The 22556-nt window shown below is 42.8% G+C and overlaps 1 long non-coding RNA gene across 1 annotated transcript in view; it reads right to left on the bottom strand.

Annotated features, from left to right (window-relative positions):
- Positions 1-22556, bottom strand: part of LOC139440790 (uncharacterized) — a 110312-nt gene that overhangs the window by 58663 nt on the left and 29093 nt on the right. The window lies entirely within an intron of this gene.

Here is a 22556-nt window from a genome sequence, read left to right as displayed (position 1 = left end):
AAGAAGGAAAGAACACAGACTAGGGTTCACACACCCCTGAGTTCCATCTCCAGCTCCCTCTCTTTGTAACTGTGTAATGTTGGGCTGGAGTTGGTCCAGGGGCTCTGTTTTTCTGACCCTTGTTCTAAAGCACAAATCCAAGCATGTCACTTCCATGCTCAATGAACTCCAACCGTCCTGCCACAGTCTGCAGGAATCAGACCTTTGTCAATACAGATGTTGTCCACCTTATCTCTTGCCATTGGCCTTTCTTTCAAAAACTGGTGAATCCTTGAGCACGCCATGTTTTCCTCATGCCTGCCTCTTGTCATATACAGTTCATTTTTGCCCCCCAGAACAAACTTCCCATCTTGTTGGCTGGGAAAACTCTTTTATCCGACCGAAACTTCCAAGTTCCCTTCTCCACTGACCCTCCTTGAGATTCCCATACCTACAAATTAATTCTACAACACGCATTGTGTATCTGTTGACACCAGTGCTAGGGACCAGGTCAGAATCCAGGGAAGCAGGAACGGAATGAGTGGAACATGCTGTCCTGGAGCAGACAGTTAACTGTCCCACTCCAAGAATGCAACGATGGAGAGGACAGAACTGAATGCTGGAAAACAGAGGAGGGGCTGGGCACAGGGTGGTATCAAAGGAGCTTCCTGAAAGCAGTTGATGCTCAGCTGGAGTGTTAAAGGCACACAGGATTTAGCCAGAAGGAGGAGAGAGGGTGAGAGGTAGAGTAATCAGGCATAGCAGGCAGCACACGCATAGATGAAAGGACTCTTGAAAGGGCTTTAAGTTTTCACATCTCCCCTACCAGGATAACAATTCTTGCTTACTCACTAATGGACAGATAGCATAGCTTAGGCTGAGGATTAACCATCTCCGGCCAAACACTTGTTTTTGTATGGTGTGTGATGTCAGAATAGTTTTATGTTTATAAATGGTTGAGAAAAAAAATCAACAAAATATTTAGTGACACAAAAATTCTATAAAATTCAAATTTCAGTGTCCATAAACAGTTTTGTTGGAACACAGCCACGCTCATTTGTTTTCCTATTGTCCACGGCTGCTTTTATGCTACAACAGCAGAGTTGAGTAATTGTGCCTGAGACCAGATGGCCCATGAAGCCTAAAATGTTTATTATCTGGCCTTTTACAGGAAAAATTTGTCAACTTCTGGCTCCAGTTGTGGCACCAGACTGCCTGCGATCAAATCCTGACTTCTCTTTCTAATACCTGAGTGACATTGGGCAAAATTCTTAACCTCTCTGGTTTTCTTTATCCTCATCTGAGGATTTAAACTAGGGCTGTTATGAAAACTGAGTGAATATGTTATTAAATTTAAAATGTTTAGCAACTCTCTCTATGGAGCAGACCCAGGCCCTTCCCCACCCCCTTCCCCCAGGTGCAGCTTCCTTGCCTCTCTCTCCCCCCTAAGCTCCAAAGGCCCTTCTTTTGCCTCTGTAACTTGTTCCCTGAGACCGTTTCTTCTACATCTCACTTCTACCTCTGTGACTTTCTAAGTACACTTTTGTTTGTATTTGATTCTTGGCTCTGAAGTTTCTTTAAAAATATATGTTTAGACTAGTGCTTTGCATATAGTAAACACTCAATAAATGTCCATTATTAATACTACAAGGTTCCAGAATCCAGTGGTGGGCTTGGCACACGGTTACTCAAAAGATATTTGTTAAAAGAATCAAAGGGGTAAGTAAATGGAAGTGTGTTCTGACTCACCTGATTCTATGTAGACTTTTAAAAAGGCAGGGAAAGGAACCTTGGCCTCAAACAGCCTTTCCTTGTGCAGCACCTCCTGAGCATCTGCTAGCAATCTGGGTCTTGTGGCATTTTCCTTCTTGTGTTGTTAATTGTTAAATGAATTTTCAGGCTGTGGATGATGGAGGCAAAAGCAGAAGGTGGGGGGAGGGAATCCATAAAGTATGGACAGTAGGGAGCCGTAATTGTGGGGCTTATGCACAAGCGATCGGGTTTCCAGAGAGTAGGAGGCCCCCAACATAAACAATTTCTACTAGACAAAGAAAAGAAATAACCATTCCTCAGAGCCCCCTTGCGAGTCCCACTGGGAACTAGGCCTCTTTAGCATTTGGAACTTGCTCCAGCCTCCCAGGGAAGCCAGCACAAGGACCATGGAACAGAAGGGCAGCATTGCTCATTTGTAAGCCCAATGCTTTTGTGGCTGCAAGGCTCCCCTGTGGTTTGGAATAAGGCTCTTGTTCCTGGCCAGGCGTTTGTCCTTAAAAGCCAGCCCAGAACACTCTGAGCACTTCCAGTGGTGATCTGAACTCGCCCTGCAGGGAATGTTGTATCTACAGGTTGACTGGAACACCAAGCCTGTTGAGTCATTGCAGACCCTATTTCTAACGAGTTTTAGTTTCTACATTCACCCTAACATTAGCTTGGGAGCCCCTCAAAGGATAGAGCCTGTGGATTCATGTCTGCTCTCTCTGTGTATTCATAAAAGTTAATCCCTTCCCCCATATACACACACGTACATGGCAGCTAAAACATTCTTTTCAAAGTCGTGAATCTCCAGAGGCTGTTGAGTCCTGTTGAAGGAGAAACACTGCAGCCTGTGGGCTGACTGCTGATCACACTGTGTTTACTTCCACCTTCCTTCCTTGTTTTCAGCCACACAGCCTATCCTGAGATGGGAAAGGAGGCAGCGTGTGACTCTTACTCACTTACTTCCTGGTACATCGAGAACTAGAATCTTGCTTCAATAGTAATTACTATGATTATAGTTCCCTGTGGAACTCGTAGGGTGAGCTCCAAACACAATTCCTCAAGCTTGTCAAATCACTGCGTCGATTTGCTTATGAAAGGCAGTTCTAATCAAAAGGGGTAATTACAATATTAAGTGCCAAGCCTTGGTGTGCAAACTCTTGAGTCATAGGATATTAAGCTTAATTTAACTGCGCTGAAGGAGACGTGCAGCATCACGCACTCAGCTCTCTGAGCTGAGCTCAGGCCAAGCTGAAAACTTCACTCCAGGAAAGTGGACAAATTACTTGATCTATTAGCCACTGTCATGTATTATACAAGCCAGTGCACCTGCCCAAGGGAGCTGTTTCCTCTCTGAAGTCCTAATGCTATAGGGGTTGCGGAGCAAGACCCTACCCCACCTTACAGAGTTCTTAGTCTTTTGGGGCTGTCACCACACTTAGACCTGGCCCTGGGCCTGAAACCATCCATTCACCCACCCACCTATTCATCCATCCATCCATTCATTCACTCAATATGAGATTCACAGAATGTCATTCCTGTGCTGGGGGTTGTGGGTACTGAGATAAATAAATAAAACATGCTGTAGGTTTGCCAGAAATGCACTGTTGGTATAGGTAATGAACCTATAATGTGAAAGGGCTGTAATTAAAAAAAAATGTTCAGGAGGAATAGAAAAAGGAATGTCCCAGCCTACCATGAAGCAGCCAGATAAGTCTATGAGAAGAGGTACCACCCAAGCAGATTCCGGAAGAATGAGTGGGTGTGAGAGACTATACGGTGTCCTAGGCAGAGGCACCAGCTCATACAAGGTGTGCCAAAGGAACACTACATATTTCAGGAAGCTATAAAGAATTCACTATAATTTTTAAAAATGTTAGTACACACACATGTAATATACATAAGCACTTGAAATTTTTTTAAAGCTAAATTTTCAAAGTTACACTTGCAGTGGAGAAATTTCCATATCCTTTGAAAAGGCCCAAGAGAAGGAAGCAGGTAATAGGAATCTTGCTGGTTTTATTAGGACAATCCCAAGTCCCTCTCTCCAGAAAGAGGGTCAGGCTCCAAGTGCTGTATGTTGAGGAATCTATGCAAAAATATGACGGCAATCAAGCAGATTCCACAAACTCAGAGGCTGACACACACCACACACGGAGACACAATCACCTTCCCTTATAACGCACACAGGTGCTCCTGCTGGGTGTGGTAGCAACCAAATATATAGTACACTTTTATACATATAGAGGATGACCTGGTACCCTCAGGGACACACCCTCACCTCACCACCAAGTCTGATCTGGGGTTCATTAGCAGCAAGGGGAATTTTCTCATAAAAAGAGTGGAGCAACCCAGCACACTGTGGTGGGACAGATTGCCTAGCTAATGAATGTGCCATACTGCTTATAATCACCTGTTTTCATCCACCATTGAATCATCTTCCAGTCTTGCTAAGGCACTACAAGGAATGGCAGTGCACATTTGAATCCATTTAGTTTTGGACTTTGATTTTTTTTTTTAATAACATGAAACCAAAGATTTCAGGAGAAAGAGGAGTAAAGAAATATTTATTATGTCCTCTTGGTGTTCCATGCTCTTCATATTTTTTAAAGCTAATATTCAGAGTAAGCTTTGCAGTGGAGAAATTGCTATTTCCATTTTTTAAATGAAGACATATAGTCTCAGGGAGATTAAGTAATTAGCCAAGATCACCCAGATAGTGGATCAAGGACTGGGACCCAAGACAGCCTCATTTCTATACCTGGCCTCTTGCAATAACATGCTGCTTTCTTTTCTGCTAAGAATGAAGATAATTGCAATTTAAAAAATTAAATCAATCATTTAAGCAAATCATTCAACATTTCATCAAATTAATCATTTATTTATTTTCATCAGCTAAATCAACCATGGGCCTGGTTGAGATGTAGCCCAGAAGAACTGCTGAACAGTCGGTATGTGTCATTGCCTTCCTCCCAGAAAAGCTTACCCGAGCCATGTTCCACCAGCAAGTTTGTCTACTGCTGGTCCTGAGCCGCCCGCTCCTCACAGTAACTGACACATGGCAGCATTTAGAAAAGATCTGCTGTGGAGTCACGGCCAAGGAGGTTCTGGGGCTAAGGCAGCCCAATTTGTGAGCCTCTTTTCTTGTCCAGTGTGCTTCGCCATATTCTTCCCTTGCTAGATTGCAAGAGAAAGGCTGGAGAGAAAGTGTACTGTTGTGAACATATCCATCCATCTACAGAAATAATCATTCTGGGCTCGGGGGTCAAGGGCCAGGATATCAGCCCCTACCTAGCACAGTTACAATGATCTGAGACAAAGACGGACCACCTGGCCAGACTGCAGGGCTTGAGACTTCCTTTTGCCCTTTTGGTGTTACAGTAATTAAAGATCATTTTGGTCTGATCAGGTTGAAAGGATAAGAGTTTATTTAAGATCTTTGAGTGGATGAATAATTGCCCAGAAATCCTTCCCCCCGTCCCCCCACCTTGAGACTTTCCTTTTGTTACTGAATGAACAATGGCAATAATTACTGATGCTTCGCTCACTACTTCCTAATGTCACGAGCAACGCTAATCTATGTCTTTATTCAGAATCCCTTCCATTCCCAGGAAATGATAAAGAAAATATGAACTTTCATTTTATTTCAGTTCTTAAGTGAATATGTTCTTGCTCCCTCTGGCTCAGATGTAAAAGCCTGACTAATATAATCCATCCCAGGAATGAACCAGTGTTGTTGAGTTCTTCCTTGGGAGGATATCAGAGAGGCTTGGAGATTTGGCAACAAGGTTACACTGGGTCATGTGTTCATACTTTTCTGACAGCAGATTTCCTGGGAGGCTGGTATCTTTGATTGGCCTGTCATTTCTAGGCTTTAATATATAGTGTAGAAAGGACAGTGGCAGCTTAGTCAAGTGACAATGTTTCTAGACTCAGGTCTATTCCAGTCAGTAGCTCAGTGACCCTGGCTAATTCATGTCCACTCTCTGGACCTCAGTTTTTTTCTCTGTAAAATAAGGGGGTTGTGCCTGAAAGCTCCTCATAGTGATGACATCATACGTTTAACAACACTGTAAACATTTATTGACCATCTATGATGTATGGGACACCGGGCTAAGTGCTGCAAATAAAAAGGTGAATCATATGTGGTCTTATCTCCTGCTTTTTCTGGGTATAGAGGGAAAGGCAGATAGAGATTGTGTTACACAATGTGTATGCTGTATTGGAAATTTATAGAATCCAGTATTCTATGAACATTCTCTCCTTATATCCTTTTACATGGACAAAATGGCTTTTGAATCAGTGGTTGTGTTCAGAGGTGTTCAGGATGAGAGTTGGGGTCCAAGCTCATAGAGAGATTAATATATTTGGGGAAACTCAACCAGTTCTTAATGTTGTTGTTGTTATCTTCACACAACAGAGTCTTCTGCATAGAGGTGATGACAAACTACGGAGACAGCAGCTCTGTAAACAAGCCTCTTATTAATCATTATCATAATGATCTGAACCAACCTGCTGAGCTTTTTGATGTTTGTTCAACTCCAAGGATTAAGATGAAAATCTTGGTGTGATCTTTATCGTACTTGCATTAGGATCTGTGGTCTATTAATCTCGGGCTACAAATGACCAGAGGTAACCTCAACTGGACACAAGCCAATTCATTTCCCATCCCAGGGATCTCTACACCTCACCCCTCCTCCTCCCCTGGCTTCCACAACACTTGTGAAGGGTTTTCTGGGTGGAATCCAGCCAGAATGGTGTACTTTCCTTCCACTCCAGAGTTATCAAAAATATTTTCCTAGTGCTTCCCTTTAGGCTGAATCTCCAGTGGCTATGGGAACTTGCCAAACAAGGTACTTTCCAAGAGTAATATCTTCACAACAAAATCTTTAAAAGATGAAAGAAAGGCGGAGGATGCTCAAACATCAAAACTCCAGGCATGAACTCAAGATCTAAACACATGGCAATGGATGTCAGGGGACAGCTTTAGTCCTTTAGGAAAAGAGACCAGGGTTTAAATCTCAGCCCTGCTCCTGTTTTGTGTATGACCCAGATGATGGGGCAGTTAGGACCATAGGATTTACAAACAGGTAATTACCCAGGTTCTGTTAAGTGCTCCATGACCTGGCTCACATAACTTAATGTTTCTACGTCGTCTACCTAAATCAAGAATATTAATATATAGATCCCCATAAGGTGGTGATGAGATAATAATATTTCTGTAACTGTTAAGTATAAATTGGAAAGCACGTATGTCACAGATGAGAGTTGTCTGTGAGCTCAAAGCAAAGGTATTGTGAGTAAATACATCACACTTATAAGCCCTGTCTGCTCACTCTTCTGGCCCCCAGGAGGGCACAGTAGGATTTCCCTCTTTCCCAAACTCAATCACCCAGTTTCACTTGCTCTGGGGATGTGACCATGCTGATGTGCTAGCCTGGGGGATATGCTCTAGCCTGAGGATTAGGCTCATCTGGGTGGGTGATGATGCGGGGAGATTAGAGACTTAATACTCCAAGGATCTTTCCCAGTATAGATTCCTTGACTTTTGCTATGTAGATCAAATGATTTGCATACCTCTACCCCATCCCCTGTTAACAGTGCCCCTGACTGCTCTGGCTATCTTTGACACCAGACATGAGCCAGTGGCCAATGGACATCAGCGATTTTGCATAGAGTCCTGGAAGAGTCACCCTTGCACCTGCCTATCAGTGATGCTTTCTTATGTCAGGCGCTCATTTTTGAGGCAGGCTACATATACCTGAGAAACAAAGAACAACAGTGAAACAACCCTAGAAAAGCTCATACAGTAACAGCAAAAACAGTTTTACAACAACAACAACAAAATGATAGGAAAACATAAAGACTATATGAACAAGTGAAAAGAATGTTCTACCTCATTAAAAAAAATTTTTTAGAGGTGGGGAGGGGAAGGAGGCAGAGAAAAACATCCATGTGGGAGAGATAGAAACATCAATTAGTTGCCTCTCGCAGACCCCCAACTGGGGACCTGACCCACAACCCAGGCATGTGCCGTAACTGGGAATGGAACTGGCGATCTTTCAGTTCACAGGCTGGCGGCACTCAATTCACTGAACCACACCAGCCAGGGCTGTTCCACCTCTTAATGTATAAGAAGAAGTTTTGTAAACTATCCAGTGTCTGTGCAGACAAATGTCAGGGGGTTGCCATACCATTGTGATGTGAGGGCTGTCAATCTTGTATTTTGGTAGTGGTCAAGAGTGTGCTCCAGGGGGAAATCCTGCAATTCTAATGAACAGCCTGATGGAAGCTGTCTTAGAATTGAAGGAAGATGATCAAGTCAGATAAGCCAAAGGGATATCCTGAAGGATTTATCTTTCTGCATCTGTCTCACCTTTGCCCAGGCTGAGCAGAGTACCCGACATAAAGTAGGTACCCCAGGAATTAAGAATTTTACCTCATTCTGTCAGCTTATTTGGTACTTTCTAAAGATTCTTCACGTGACCTTTTATTCCTTTTCTCCCACTAGCAATACTTAGACATTCCTTTTGTGATTATTTCCAACAGAGCAACAGAACTATAGCTCACTTTTGAGAGAACAGGGACTGCACAGAAGATGTTATGCTTGGCGATTCCTCTAAGACAACCAGGAATTTATTCTGGCGGCCTCTTCCCTCAAAGGATGTCTCCCTTTAAATCTTCCAGTATACACAGGTTGCGTGTGTGAACATAGGCTCAGGTCCCCACATTTTATGGAAACAACACTGAATCATTTTGCAACAAAGGAAGGGCTTTGGATGCTTTTTGGAGGTGTGGCGGAGTGGCAGGATCCGGGCAAACCAGTTGAATGGGCGCGCCAGTGGCCTACTCTGGAAGGAAATGGGTACTGAAACCAGAATGAACTGTGATTATAGGAGCTCCCAGTATTCCTACCTATAATCCTGGGATGTCGTATTCTTCACAGCACATGCAAGGATATTCCTAGCCAGTGTGTGGCCTGCTACTCAACCAGACCGAGGGCTACCCACACCTTCCCACTGAGATTCGCTGGGCCAAAGAGCCTTTTACAGACCTTTCAGCTCAGTAATTTTGAGTCTTCTTTCCAAGGAGCCCCAGCTGTTCCCAAAGCTGCCTTTGGGTCTACCACAAGGGCAAGGAGCTGGGACTAGACACGCTCTTGAAGTCCCTGCTTTGACTACAGCAATTTTGGTTTCATTCTTTTTTTATACCTTGAGATTCTTGTAATGATTTATTTTAAGAAAAGAGTATTTCTGTTTAAAAACGCTTGAAAACAATTTCCTTTGGAAACAAATGGACAAACAATTCAAGACATGAAAAGTGAAACTGACCCCTACAAAATCACCCAAGACTTCCATGTTGCCAAATTCAACCCTCTTCCTAGCTGACCTCTTGGAAGCATTTGACCCAGATTACTACTCCTTTGCTTCTGAAATACTTTCTTCTTTTGGCTTCCATGACAACATACCCTTCTCGAGTTCATCTGTTGATACTGTCTGCTTCCTCTTGGTCTCTTTTGCTTGTCTGCACTACTCCACCTCAAAATGCTGTTCTTTCCAGGCCTCTACTCTGAGACTCTATATCTTTAACTATATGTTCTAGTAGGTGATCACACCTGCCCCAATAGCTTTACATACTATCTAAATGCCAATGATTCTTACTTGCATATCTACTGTCCTGATCTCTCCCAATGAATTTGAGACTTGTACATCCAATGTTCTGTCTTCTCCACTTGGGTATCTACTAGACATCTCAAACTTAACATTTCAAAGACAGAAGTCTTGAATCTTCTACCTCTAGTCTATGCCTTATCCAGCTGTCTCCATCCAATAACTTGGTGTATGGTCTGAAGTACTATTCCTAGGTGTGGAATGTGTTACCAATAGGATTAGCTAAAACACTATAGGCAAAACTTTAGGGTCCATCCTTGCTTCTTCTCACTCTCTCACTCCTACACTTAATTCATCAGAAGCAAGACTCCAGTTCATTAAGCCCTTCTCTTCAGACACCATCTGAGTTTAGCTGTTGATTTCTCACCTATATGAATGGAATAGCTTCTTAACCAGTCTCATGGCTTATACTCCTGCCTCTGTTTCACTCACAGTCTATTCCCTCTACAGGAACTCTATTCCTATCCTGCTGCAAACATTCCAGTGACCACTTGGTGCACTTAGTGTAAACTCCACATTCCTTCTCTTGGTCTGTAGGGCCCCTATCTTCCCCAGTGACCTCAGATGGTATGACTGTAACCCTCCTTTCCCAAGTTCCAGGCACAGGCTTTCTTCTGATCCCTGAAACATTCCACACTCAGTTTCACATTGAACACTTGTAGTAGCTGCCCCCTCTGCCTGGAATGGTTTTCCTCTAGTACTCAAATCTAAGCTTAAATATTATTGCTAGCCTTCATGGAAGAGTTCCTTGATCTACTTTTCAAATGTAGCCTTCCTGGGCAACTTCTAACATGTTTTCTTGTTTCATTTCAATCATAGAACTTATGGCTACCCAACTTTACTTTTCTTTGCTCTTATTTATTGTTTAATGCACTATCTCCTTTCAGTCAAGGTTCATGAGAATTAGCAACCTGGCCTATTGAATATGCAAGGCTTTTGCCCCAGCCCTTGGATCAGTGCCTGGCACATGAATGACAGTGACTTGTCCAGGGACACACAGCCCTGCTGGAACCACAACTCTGGCCAGGATGCTAGACTCCCACTTCAAGGAGGGACTCATGAAATTGACTTCAAGCATCTCTGTTCAGGACAGTGTTTTATGGATTTGTGTAACATCTTTGCTTCCATGGAGCAAAAGGAGGAATTAAAATTCCTTGAGATATAATCTCTGGAGTCATGAGGATGTTTTACTGCCTAGAAAATAATCAACGTACTCCATAAACATTTATTGAGGGCTTATTATGTGGAACTGTTAGGCACCAGGAGTATAAGCATGAATAAGACACAGTCCCCACCCTCTTCTCTAGACAAAGAGAGAGACACCTAAACAGATGATGACAGTATTAAAATTTTAGTGGACATAATAATAACAGCCAACACTTACTGAGCACTTACAATGAGTGGGACACTCTTCTAAGGGTTTCAGGTGTTTGCCACCATATAGTAAATCCTATGTAGTACTTACTACTATTCCTCCTGTTGAGGCTACTGAGACAGAGATAAGCTAATTGGTTCAAGGTCAGAAAACTAGAATGTGTGGAGCTGGGATGGAACCCTGTTAATCTATGAAGTGCATCTCCTAAGCTACTATCCTATACTGCCTCTCTCATAGAGGTTAGTAGAGATTGACATAGGGACATAGGGAATTCTCCCGTCCATCCCTGGTGGCAAGGGAGATTCCATGAAGGCTTTACTGAGGAAATGACATTTGAGTTTGGATCTTGAAGGATGGGAGGGGATTCCCCCAAAGGAGATGTCATACATGCTTGGAGGTCCAGAGGTCAGTGTATGCAAAGCCACTGAGTTGTGAAAGGGCCTAAATGTCTTGGAAATCTTGTGGAATTCTGTGAGGATGGCACATGTGAGGTGTGGGGAAGGGATGGAAGAAAAACTGGAGAGAGATACAGGGGCCTGGATGAGAGGTTTCTGCTCTTGCAGGTTAAGAAGAATGAGTTTTACACCCTTGGCAATAGGAGAAAAGTGGAGATTTTCAAGCCGATGAATTACACGTTCTAAGCTTGTTTTAGAAAGGCTATGTGGTTCATGCAGTGTGGACAGGAGAGAGAAAGTAGTAGAGAGACTGTTTAGGAAGGTTTTGTAAGTGCCCAGGCAAAAAATACAGAGGGCCTGCACAGCACTGTGGCCCCTATCTTGGGCAGGTGAGCAAGGTGAGTCCGATGCTATTTGTGGAAGGAGAAGAAGAGCAGCCCCTTGGGGGACGTGAAGCGTATTTGCCTGCATCATGTGTAGGTCATTTCTCCAGCGACCAGGAAGGTCAGTAAAGTCTCCCTGGCCCTCAGCTCAGCCGCCTCTGACTGCAGCCAGCTGTTGTGAGGGCTGAGGGGACAGAGCCTCCTCAGCACAGTTGTGGTTCTGGGCCTTGCTAGGAAAAGGCTGTTGTCTTGTTGGTAAAAGCTGCACCTCGGCCCAGCACAGACGTGATGTCAACGCATTTTTGTCCTGCCTGTCTGTCACTGCTCTTTCACAACAGGCTTTAAAAACATGCTGAGGTCTTATGAGAATGTGTTAACATGTTTGTGGATTACTATGGTTTTGTCATCCCTGTGATTGGTTAGAGGGATGAGTTCTTTCGGTATTTAGACAAGAAGGCACAGGAATTACCACTTTCTCTCTAGCTGATGCATGGACATAATCAGAGGAGGAAATAACAGTGGCCATGGACTTTTACAGACCACCCCTTGTCCTCGGGAAGAACACTAACTGTAGTTTTCTCCCATTGTACTGAAAGTCAGTAGAAAAGAGGATTTTTTTTTTTAATACTGAGGAGTTTTTTTTTAATGAAGCTATTCCTGCCTCTCAAGTGTACTCTATTAAACTGGTCGCAATGAATTTTGCAGAAGACAGAAATCCTAAATACAAAGAATTCCATGGACCCTCTCTATGTAAGAGTTTTCTGTAGTTCAGACCTGATGGGAGCCAGCTGTGGCCAAGCCTTTTCCTCATCTGCTGCCCTGCCATCAGCTCTCCTACCCCTCCTTGCCTGAGCTTTTCACACAAGTTTACCTACATCCCAGTGGCTCTCATGGCAAAACAACTTAGGACAACATCTGGGAGTTTAAAGGAGGAATGGCTGAAGGGTGATTTTCTCTCAGTATCCCCTGCTGGTTTTAAAGAAATTATATATTTTTTCTACTAAGCACCTGGAAGACTGGATATTAGCTTTGTTTCAACTTGGCGTCATCTGCTTTTCAAACCCCATCTTCCATCATGGGATCTCGGCATCTCCCTCAATTCATTCTTCCTCCCTCCCTCCTTCCCTTCCTCCTTTCCTCTTTCTCTCACTTCCTTTTTTCTCTTCAGAACATTTTCTCAAAAGCAGGAGCAGGGAGGTTACTACCAAAGGGATAAAAACTGCTTTTTGGATGTGAAAAAAAGTAGATATTACAACAGTTTTTAGCCCCATGGAGTTCAACACTACCTCAAGGAATCTTATTAATTTCTCCCATTAGGGATAATATACACTGAATATATGTTTTCTCTTTTTGTGGTGGGGTGGGGCCGGCAATACTTTTTTTTTTTAAAGGCTGAGAACTGATGTTTTAGAATAAGATAAAGGGTATATGCACACACACACATATTTCTAAAACCCACAGAAAGTTTTGGAAATGTTCTAGTCCTTCATTTGTAAATAATTAGAGTAAATATAAAGTACTTCCCAATCTGGTTGGGATTTACTCACATATTACTTTCTCCATTTTGTCAATAAGGAAAATGAGGCTCAGAGAAATGAGGTACATTCCTTCATCATGGAATTTCTCCCAACGCATCAGGGATTCAAGGTTTAAGAGAACAAAGGCAAGTAAAGCTTAGAAGCAGAACTAGCACATGCTAGGCATTCAGTACCACTAGCCATGAGCGTCAGCAGCATCAGTAGCAGTGGCAGTGCCATTGCTGTTTTTTCACTACATCCCAGGTTCTGTGGTCAGGTGCTAGGAATTAGGTGGTGGTGGAGAGAACAGAATGGTCTACACCTTGATGTAGGTCCCACTCTAGTGGATGAGATGGGAAATCACTATGGGATCTATAAATGCAAACTGTAGTAAGTGCAGGGAACTGCAAGAGTATATAATAAGAAGAGCTGATTTAGCAGTGAGGAAGAAGGGGGGGGAAGGCTCCAGGGGTGATGATAATGAACTGAGATCTGAAGAATGAGATAAGTAGCTAAATTAAGAAGGTCCAAACTATATGTAGGCTTCTGAGTGGATGGAGCATGGAGTGTTTGAAAGACAGGAACACCTTCATGTCTGAAGCTTAGAAAGCAAGGCAGAAAGAGACTCAGGATGAGTGTGCAGAGGTAGACCGGGGACCTTGGTAAGACATTTAGTTTTACCCCAAGATAAGTTGGAAGCTGTTAAAGGTTTATAAGTAAAAGAATGACATACTATGAATCAAGCTATTGAGGGGAAGGTGGATTGGGATAGGATGAATGGCAAAAATGGAAGGGGAGTGATCAGTTGAGTTTTTGCAGTAGTTCAGGTCTAAGGTAACAGTGGTAGAGATGGGAAGACTGTCTACATTTGAAGATATTAAGGTGAAGCCAGTAAGAATGCATTACATGTGGTGGGTGAGTGAAGGGCAGGTGTCAAGGGAAACCCCTGGGCATATGGCTTGGGGAGCTGCTTGGCCAAGGGTAACATGCCCAAGGTCACCTAGTTAGTAAGAAGCAGAGCCAGGCCTCTTATCCAAGGCTTAGGTCAATAACCTATAACACATCATAGCTGGTTCCCATGAGCCAGAGTTTATTTACTTCTGCCCCAGTCCCATATGGGCTGCATGGGAAGGTTCTTCCAAAGTTGGAAACTCCTAATAACCTTGGACTTGTAGTTAGGGGAGCTGGATTAAAATTCCAGTAGCATGGGCAGGCCACTCAATATTGCTGAGCTGGCATCCTCATAGTGTTACACACAGATAGTCAAAATACCTGCTTTAAATGGTAGCGCTGGGAGGGGGTGGTAGAAGAGATGGAGCCGGTATAAAACAGGTACTCCTGAACTTAAATCCTGGGTACCACACCAGTCTACACGTCACAATGTGTCTTATTTATTTTTTTAGATTTTATTTTATTTTTTTTTTGAGAGAGGGGAAGGAAGGGAGAAAGAAAGCAAGAGAAACATCAATGTGTGGTTGCCTCTCAAGCTCCCCCTACTGGGGACTTGGCCTGCAACCCAGGCAAGTGCCCTGACTGGGAATTGAATCCGCAACCCTTTGGTTCACAGGCCGGCGCTCAATCCACTGAGTCACACCAGCCAGGGCATGTCTTATTTTTTATAAAGAAAAATAAAAAGGTTGTTCCTGTGACTTATGGGCCAAGAGGAGCTTTTAGTTAGATGTCTTTTTGCTCTGGAGTCCCAAGTGAAGTCAGCTGCAATTTCCTGTATGTTAGAGGCTCAGGAAATGTGTTGTGACAAGATTTGTCCCCCAATCTGTCCCTCACCTCTGTGCTTGAGGTCTGGAAATAAAACCAGTAGTTAGTTAAGAGCCTAAGGCAGATGATCTCAAAGTTTATAGTGCATAAGAGTCAACTGTGATGGTTTTTTTGAATACAGATTCCTGGGTTCCACCACCCTAGGTATTCTAATTCAGAAAGCCAGAATATGGCCAAGACATCTGTATTTTCATAAGTTCTCAAGATGAATCTGAGGTCAGAAACACTATCCTGGAGGCTTATCAGTTTGGCTGTGACTCTTCGGGAGCAGAAACCCTGTCTGGTTCACCAAACCAGGGCCTAGCAGGGTGCTAAATAAACATTTAAGTAAAACTGACTATACAATGAATTTTGTCAAGTTGACTTACAGTGTTGTGGCCCTATTTTCCTTTCCACCCACCCCCAGTCAATTGTGGATGAATCTGCTATGCTTTTAGGACCAAGGGATTTTAGAGAGATAAGGGAGGTTCAGGAAACTCTGTGTATGCCTCTGTACCGGTGACAGCAGGGGTTGCGGAAATCCCAGAGTCCTACCAAGCAGGCTAACGGGATTTGAGATTCTCATTTTCAAGAACCTGCTTCTGATGGGACTCCATTTCAACTATACCGTGCACTCAAGGATTTTAAGGAGATGTAAAATTAGAAGTAAATTAAACCAGACACAGGCTGAACAGGCACATATCTCACTTCTGAGGCATTATCCCTAGAGCCAGGTAGAAAGTTCCAGGGGTACCCTTATATCCTTAATGCAGATCTTTAAGTGGTATCCAGCTTCTTCAATCACATAAGTCTCCATTCTCCTCACTGTGTGGTCTCATCCACAGCAGCCCCTCCAGTCATTTCCCTCCATGCTTCCCTCCTGCCAGTATTGAAGTCTTTTATTGATTGTGAGACTCAAATATTCCAAGGGCTGGGGCAGAACATCCCCCCAAGCTTGCTCTTACTACTCCTGCAGGTGTGGCCCTGACCAGCTTTTCTATATAACTCATGTCCTGATACACCGGGGGGATACATGATTTCAAAATACCATGTACAAGAGGAGGTACATATAGGAAACTCAGGGAGAAGAGCAAAAAAGGCCTTTGAAAGGACAAGGAAAATGACTTGAAGTGACTAGTCCTTTCCTTCATCCTAATCAAGCTACCCACCAGTGTTGATTCTTATCACCTCACCCTTTATTCCCACAGTTGCTATACCACTTTTTGCTTCCAGACTAGGTTGGTGCTTTCTGAAGGAAACTTTCATTGAACATGGGTCAAGGTCAGCGTATTGAAGGCCACCAGGTAGATAGGAAGAAAGTGGGGGTGGACAGAACTAAGTTTGAATCTTGGATCCCCGACATAAGTGACCGTGAACAAAAGCTTCTACCTTGATAATACCTGTGTCAAGCTCCATGCCTCCTAGATGTGGAGAAGAGTTTGGAACTAAGTCTGTGACTTAGAGGAAGCTGGAGTCCTGTTTTACACTACAGCAGACCCTACGAGCAGGACATAGGCTTGCTGGCATAAAGGAATTGTCTGTTTACATTTATTTTAGCACCAGAACTCCTGCTGACCCTTTAAAAATTTGAGTTTTAAGTTAAAAAAAAGTGCTTATTTGTTTTTCTGTTGGATCCTATAACTTTATATCTGAAAGCTCGTTATGAAGACATTTGTTGGGCCAGCAACTCATGTGTTATGTATATACCGTATTTTTCGGACTATAAGATGCACCCCCCAAATTTGGGAGGGAAATCGGGGTGCATCTTATAGTCCAAATGTAGCTCACCTGGCTCGCTGGGTGGGGGCGGGTGGCGGTGGAGCAGGGTTTTTTTTTCCTATTTTCCTCCTCTAAAACTTAGGTGCATCATATGGTCCAGTGTGTCTTATAGTCCGAAAAAATATGGTATATGTTCTCACACACACACGTATATATGCCACAGCACTGTAAGTCAATTCATATACCTATGAAAGGTCACTGCGGGCAGTTTACAAGCAAATTAGTGAGTCCTAGCCTAAATTTAAGGTACGACAATATACCAATGATAACAACCTTTCCTGATAATGATGCTCCCCCTTGAATTCTCAGAGGGACTTGGTTCTCCAAACTGAAAGTCTCTCAGCAGAAATCCCCTTCTGTTTTTCTAAAATGTATTCAGTCTTTGGATGGATATAAAGCAGTTCTGAGATGCCATGGGAAAAATAACAAGTTCATTGGCAACTTTTCTTGGAAGTCCAGGCACCTCCACCCACCCCTCCAAACGTCCCCGTCTGAATCCAGCCCCAGCTCAGACCACATCCTCTCCTGTAATATACTTTAGAATATCAGTGGTTTAGGAAGAGAATGGCCAGTCTCCCAAAGGTTAGGCTGATGCTCAGAGGTTCTGTTTGTCAGAGAGTTTGGACTGAAGAACCTTCTGGGTTACACCCAACCCCACATGAGTGAGAAATGCATTCTTAGTCACGACAAAGGAAAGGCATCTTATCAAACAGGATTTTACTGGCTAGGACTGACCAATGATTTAACCCAGACCAATGATTTTAACCTGAGGAAAGAAACTACTCTACCAACCTATAACCCCATTTTTAACATTCCAGCCCCAAACACCTATATATCTAACAGTGCTCCAGTTTGGCCTAGAATAGTGATTTTTGACCTTTTTCATCTCATGACACACATTAACTAACTACTAAAATTCTTCAGCATGCCAAAAAAATGTATTATATTTTTTGCTGATCTGACAAAAACATAAGTATAATTTTGATGCATTCACATCAGATGGCTATTGTTGTGTTGGCTGATGTCATTTTTTAATTTGATAATCTGAGAAAAAGAGGTCAGTGTCCCTGACTAAATAGTTAGGTTTTGCATATTTTAAAAATTCCTGTGGTGCACCGGTTGCCTTTTGCAGCACACCGTTTGAAAATGGAGGATTAGGCATCTTATGCTATGTAGGTACAAAGAAAAATGAGAAAACATACGAACTGCCTTAGAATGATGTCTGGGTCTGGGACACAGTAATTGTTTAAAAGTGCTATTATTGTTGTTCTTGCTGCTGTTGTTTATCATTGTTGTTGTTAGGAGTCATTGTCCCTGGGCAGGTTTTCTACCTCATTCCAGTAGTTTTTTGACGTTATCATCTGTCCCCTTCTTAGCCCTCTTTCCTATTGGGTTCTCCTCCTACTTCTTGAACCGTGACTTCTTTCATTTATTTTTACAGTAGATACATAATACATCTATCTATTCTTCTTCTACCTCCCACAGGTTATGTTATTCTTTTCTCTTTGGTTTCACTATGATCTTGTCTGGATTAGAGCAGAAACTTCTTTAATCTTTCTCTCTCTAGTCCTTGAGCTCCCTGAGAGTAGGGACCAAGGCTTTTATGTCTCCACATACCCAGAGTGTTAAAGGAGCTCCATAAATATTTGCCAAGTGTATATATGACCAATGAATAGATAAAAGAATGAATAAACTAGCATGCTAATCTTTCCACCACTAGTGTTAACCCTTTTCAGTTAGTCATGCCCCCTGCAAGCATGACTATCTCCTGAAAATTCTATCTTTATGCAGCTACTCCCTTGCTCAAACATGTAAGTGGCTCTCCATGACTCTTCAGGCCAGCTTTCAAGCCACCCCTATCCTGTTATCTTGCTCTGTCTGATGCCCTGTCCAATGCCACCTCTTACTCTTATCTGCATAAATCCCAGCACCAGGTGGGTTGGACTCTTCTCAGGCACTGAGTTTTGTATACTCATTTTTCCAGATCCTTGCTTATGATCTTCCAAACTCTCTTTCTAACCATCCAAATCTGACCCATCATTCAATGCCTACATCTCAAACCTTAGCAACAATACAGCCTACACAGGCACAGCCCCTTCTTGCAACTTCCCACACCCACATTGCCTCTGCTTGGCTCCTCATCAAATGCTGCCCTCTATTATTATCTGACAGTCAATTTGTAAGGTCTTGAGAGTAGGAGCCATGCCTTACGTTTCTTTTGGACCATTGTGAAGAGTCTTGTCAAAGTAGCATTGTCAAAGTGAACTAAATGCAACATGTATTTACAGAAGAGAACTCTATACAGTGTAAAGCTGAGCTTGATCCCCCTTATTTCCACGTAATCACTAAATTTAGATATAGAGAGGATCACAGTGGATTGGGTCTCCAGGATATCTTGCATAACGGGTATGTCTGAATAATGGCAACAAAAATGGTAGCAGCTAACATAGCTGAGTCCTTACTATTTTGAATGCAAGGCCGTGTGCCAAGTATATTAATATTTTAATTTAATTATCCCAAATTCTTAGAAATAAGTTCTATTATCCCACTTCATAGATGAGGAAATGAACCGAAGCTTCAAATATACATCAAGCCCTGACTTGGCTTCATGACCAGCATCAGATTCTGCAGATACAGAGATGGATCGGGCACAGTCTCTACCCTCAAAGAATTCCCAGTCTAGGAGGGAAAAAGAAAATGAAATTTATGATTCGGTTTAATAAGTGAAATATCAGAATTAGTATTAGCTTTTCCTTTGTCAAATGAACACAGTGACCAACCTTCTCCAATGTCCAAACAATGCCTTAAAAATCATGTCAGCACTTAACTTCGACAGTCTTCTTCCTAATAACCTATAACCCTAGTTTAGTTACAAGAAAACGTCAGTAAATTTCAATAGAAGAAGATTCTAGAATATACCTGACCAGAGCTCCTCTAAACTATCAATGTCACCAAAAACAAGGAAAACCTGAGAGATTGTCACGGCCAAGAGGAGCCTAAGGAGATACAATGACTAAATGTTATGTGGTACCCCATATGGGATCCTGGAAGAGATGATGGATATTAGGTAGAACCTAAGGACATCTGAATGACGTGTGGAGTTAATAATAATGAACCATTACTTGGTTTATTCGTTGTAACAAATGTGCCATACCAATCAATATAAGATGTTAACCACAGGAGAGTGACTGGGGTATATAGGAACTCTCTGTACTATTTTCTCAACTTTTCTGTAAATCGAAGTCTGTTTTTAAATATAAAATCTACTAAAAATAATCATGTTGACCCTTAAAATAAGGGTTGTGACTGTCAGGATAGTGGGGTGGGGAAGGCAGGGAATCTGAGCAAAGGAGTTCACTTATAGTGGGAGGGAAAGAGGGGAAGGTGGTATGTCTGGTTTTGGAAATATTGCCTTGGACCATGTGGAGGGAAGTCCAAATGTCCCATAGGCAGCTTGATTTGGAGTCTGGAGGGAGAGGAAGACTTGAGTCGAAGACATACTCTGGAGTCATCATGCACATAGGTGGTAGTTGAAGCATTTGATGCCCTAAACACCATTGTGGAGATGAGCAGCCAGCAACTCTGTTATTACTGTGTGATGGATGAGCCCGAGGAGGCTGGGGGAGAGCCAGTTTGATTATAACTGCAGAGCAGCCGGAGCCTTTCATCCTCGGGGGGAGCCAAGTCATCCTTGTGGGCACAGACACTGTGTTTTCCTTATTCTGGAAGGCATTTCCCGAGACAAACTCTGGATATGATAATTATGCTGGTTAGTATGTTGATCTAGCCTCAACTGCATAGACAGGGATCCCACAACAAAATGCTTCCATGTTATTCAATACATTGGCTTTTCTTAAAAAAGGAAATATCTTTATTCTTTCTTCCATAGTAGGTTTAGGGTAATTATGTTAGATGAAAACTATTTTGATAACTGTCTTTCTTGAAGACACAGCACATCAGTAGTTTTAAACTGTAAGTTAATTAGATATCTGATGTTAACAAAAGCTTCCATTAAAAAAAAGTCCTCAAAAGCTGCACCCCCAGACTCCTGCTATAGCAGAGGAGTCAATGCTAAGTACAGCTTTCATCATCAAACTGGCACTTTTGTATAGTTAATCATAGACGTCTGCTGCCTCTGAGATGGAGCAGGTACCCCCCACCCCCACCAAACACACACACACAACTCTTACCCCCAAGGATGAAAGACCCATCACGATGGTAAAATCTGTATTTTCCACTTGGCAATCCCAGCAAGCTGGGTCTTAAAGACACTAAGATCTTAACTTTGCTTGGTATTTAAGGACAGTCTAGTTTGTAAGAAAAGGCCATATCTTGGCAATATATGGGAGGTGGTCTTGGTTAACTATAAGGTGAATATCCCAGTGAGCATGAGAGAATGTGCAGAATTATCCAGAAGTAGGCAAAATGACCAGGTTCCTAGAAATGTTCCTACCAATGGAGTCTCAGAAATGCAGTCTCCTGACTTTAAAGCAAATGCTGTTTGGACAGGACTCCTGTATCTTTTATAAAGCCTCCTCACCTATCCCAAACACATAAGTGAGCACAATACCGTACACACACACACACACACACACACACACACATTTTACTTCCAAGCTGGGCGATTTCATCACCTTTCTTTAGTTCAGAAAGAAGAAAAAGTTGGTAGCTAGAAAGACTGTCAAGCAACTTTGGCTCCTGGCAAAAAGCAAAGTGGGGTCTGTGGCCACAGGTAGCCTGTGCCGGAGCTCCTGCTCCATCTCTCACCAGCTCTGTCATCTCAGGTGTGCTGCCTCACTCCTCTAAGTCTCAGGTTCCTTCTTTAATCAGTAGGGATAAGTGTGCCCATGCCAGTTCAATTAATACCCACTGAATGTCTTCCAAGTGTCAGGCACTGTGTTGGGGATATAGTGGTGAACAAGAAAAACACAATTGCTCCACTGAGAGATGGATGGATTTCAGGGAGGTTGCTGTGACTATTCAGGGATGTCCAACATTCATTCATGTGGCCCCTGACCACTGAGTACACAATGTTACTGTGCTTTTCTCCCACACCAAGATGAGCAGTTGAACTTGAGTAAGAGCACAGTCTAATGACAGGACATTCAGCAGCACTAGGCCTAGGACTGAAGGGTATTAGTTTATGGAGCCCCAAAAGACTTTAATAGGAAAAACATGTTGAAAAGCCAAAGCTCTTTGGAGCCATTAAAGAGCTGGTTCTGAAATCTTAGCTTCGACTCCTACTATCTATATGACATTGAGCAATTTCTACAACCTCATTGAGGCTAAATGTCTTCATGTGTGAAATGGAGGTATTTTCAGCAATTCCTACCCAAGGTTGATGCTACATGTGACAAAGAAAATTTATATGTGAAAAGGGCTTGTTAAAGGGCAAAGCAATATCCACATGTTACTTATTATTGATTATTTCCATTATTATTAACGAATAAACACCAGCTATGACAACAGTCCCCATGTGATGCCTTTGGGGCTAGTGTTCTGGGCTGAGTATTAGAACAGAGTCGTTCACATATTTCATAGGTTTCAGATGACATCTAATCAATGGGAGGGTTTGTAAATAAGTCTCCAACCTAATTAGAAGCAGACCCAAGGATTGTGACTTTCTTCTGAATAACAGCAACAAAGACAATGGCACAGAGAGAAGGCCTGAGTATGGCATTTCCCAAATTCTCAAGAGCAATGTCAGCAGTGCTTTGCATGCACTGTGGTTCCCACCTGGTCTCCTTTCTCAGCTGGCTTGATCCCTGTCCATTTTAGAGCTCCAGGGGAGAGCACTTAAATGGCACGGTTTCAGAAATAGCCCTCACCAGGCATCAGCCTGCAGTCTAACCTTAGGCCGGTTTCTTTTGGCTCCTCCAATCCCACGGGAGTTCTAGGCTGACCAGAGGAACCACTGCAGAGCTTGGGAAACCCTCACGATATCCAAA

This window comes from Desmodus rotundus, chromosome 1 (assembly GCF_022682495.2).
Source record: "Desmodus rotundus isolate HL8 chromosome 1, HLdesRot8A.1, whole genome shotgun sequence".
NCBI lineage: Eukaryota > Metazoa > Chordata > Mammalia > Chiroptera > Phyllostomidae > Desmodus > Desmodus rotundus.
This window is presented reverse-complemented; position numbering and strand designations above follow the sequence as displayed.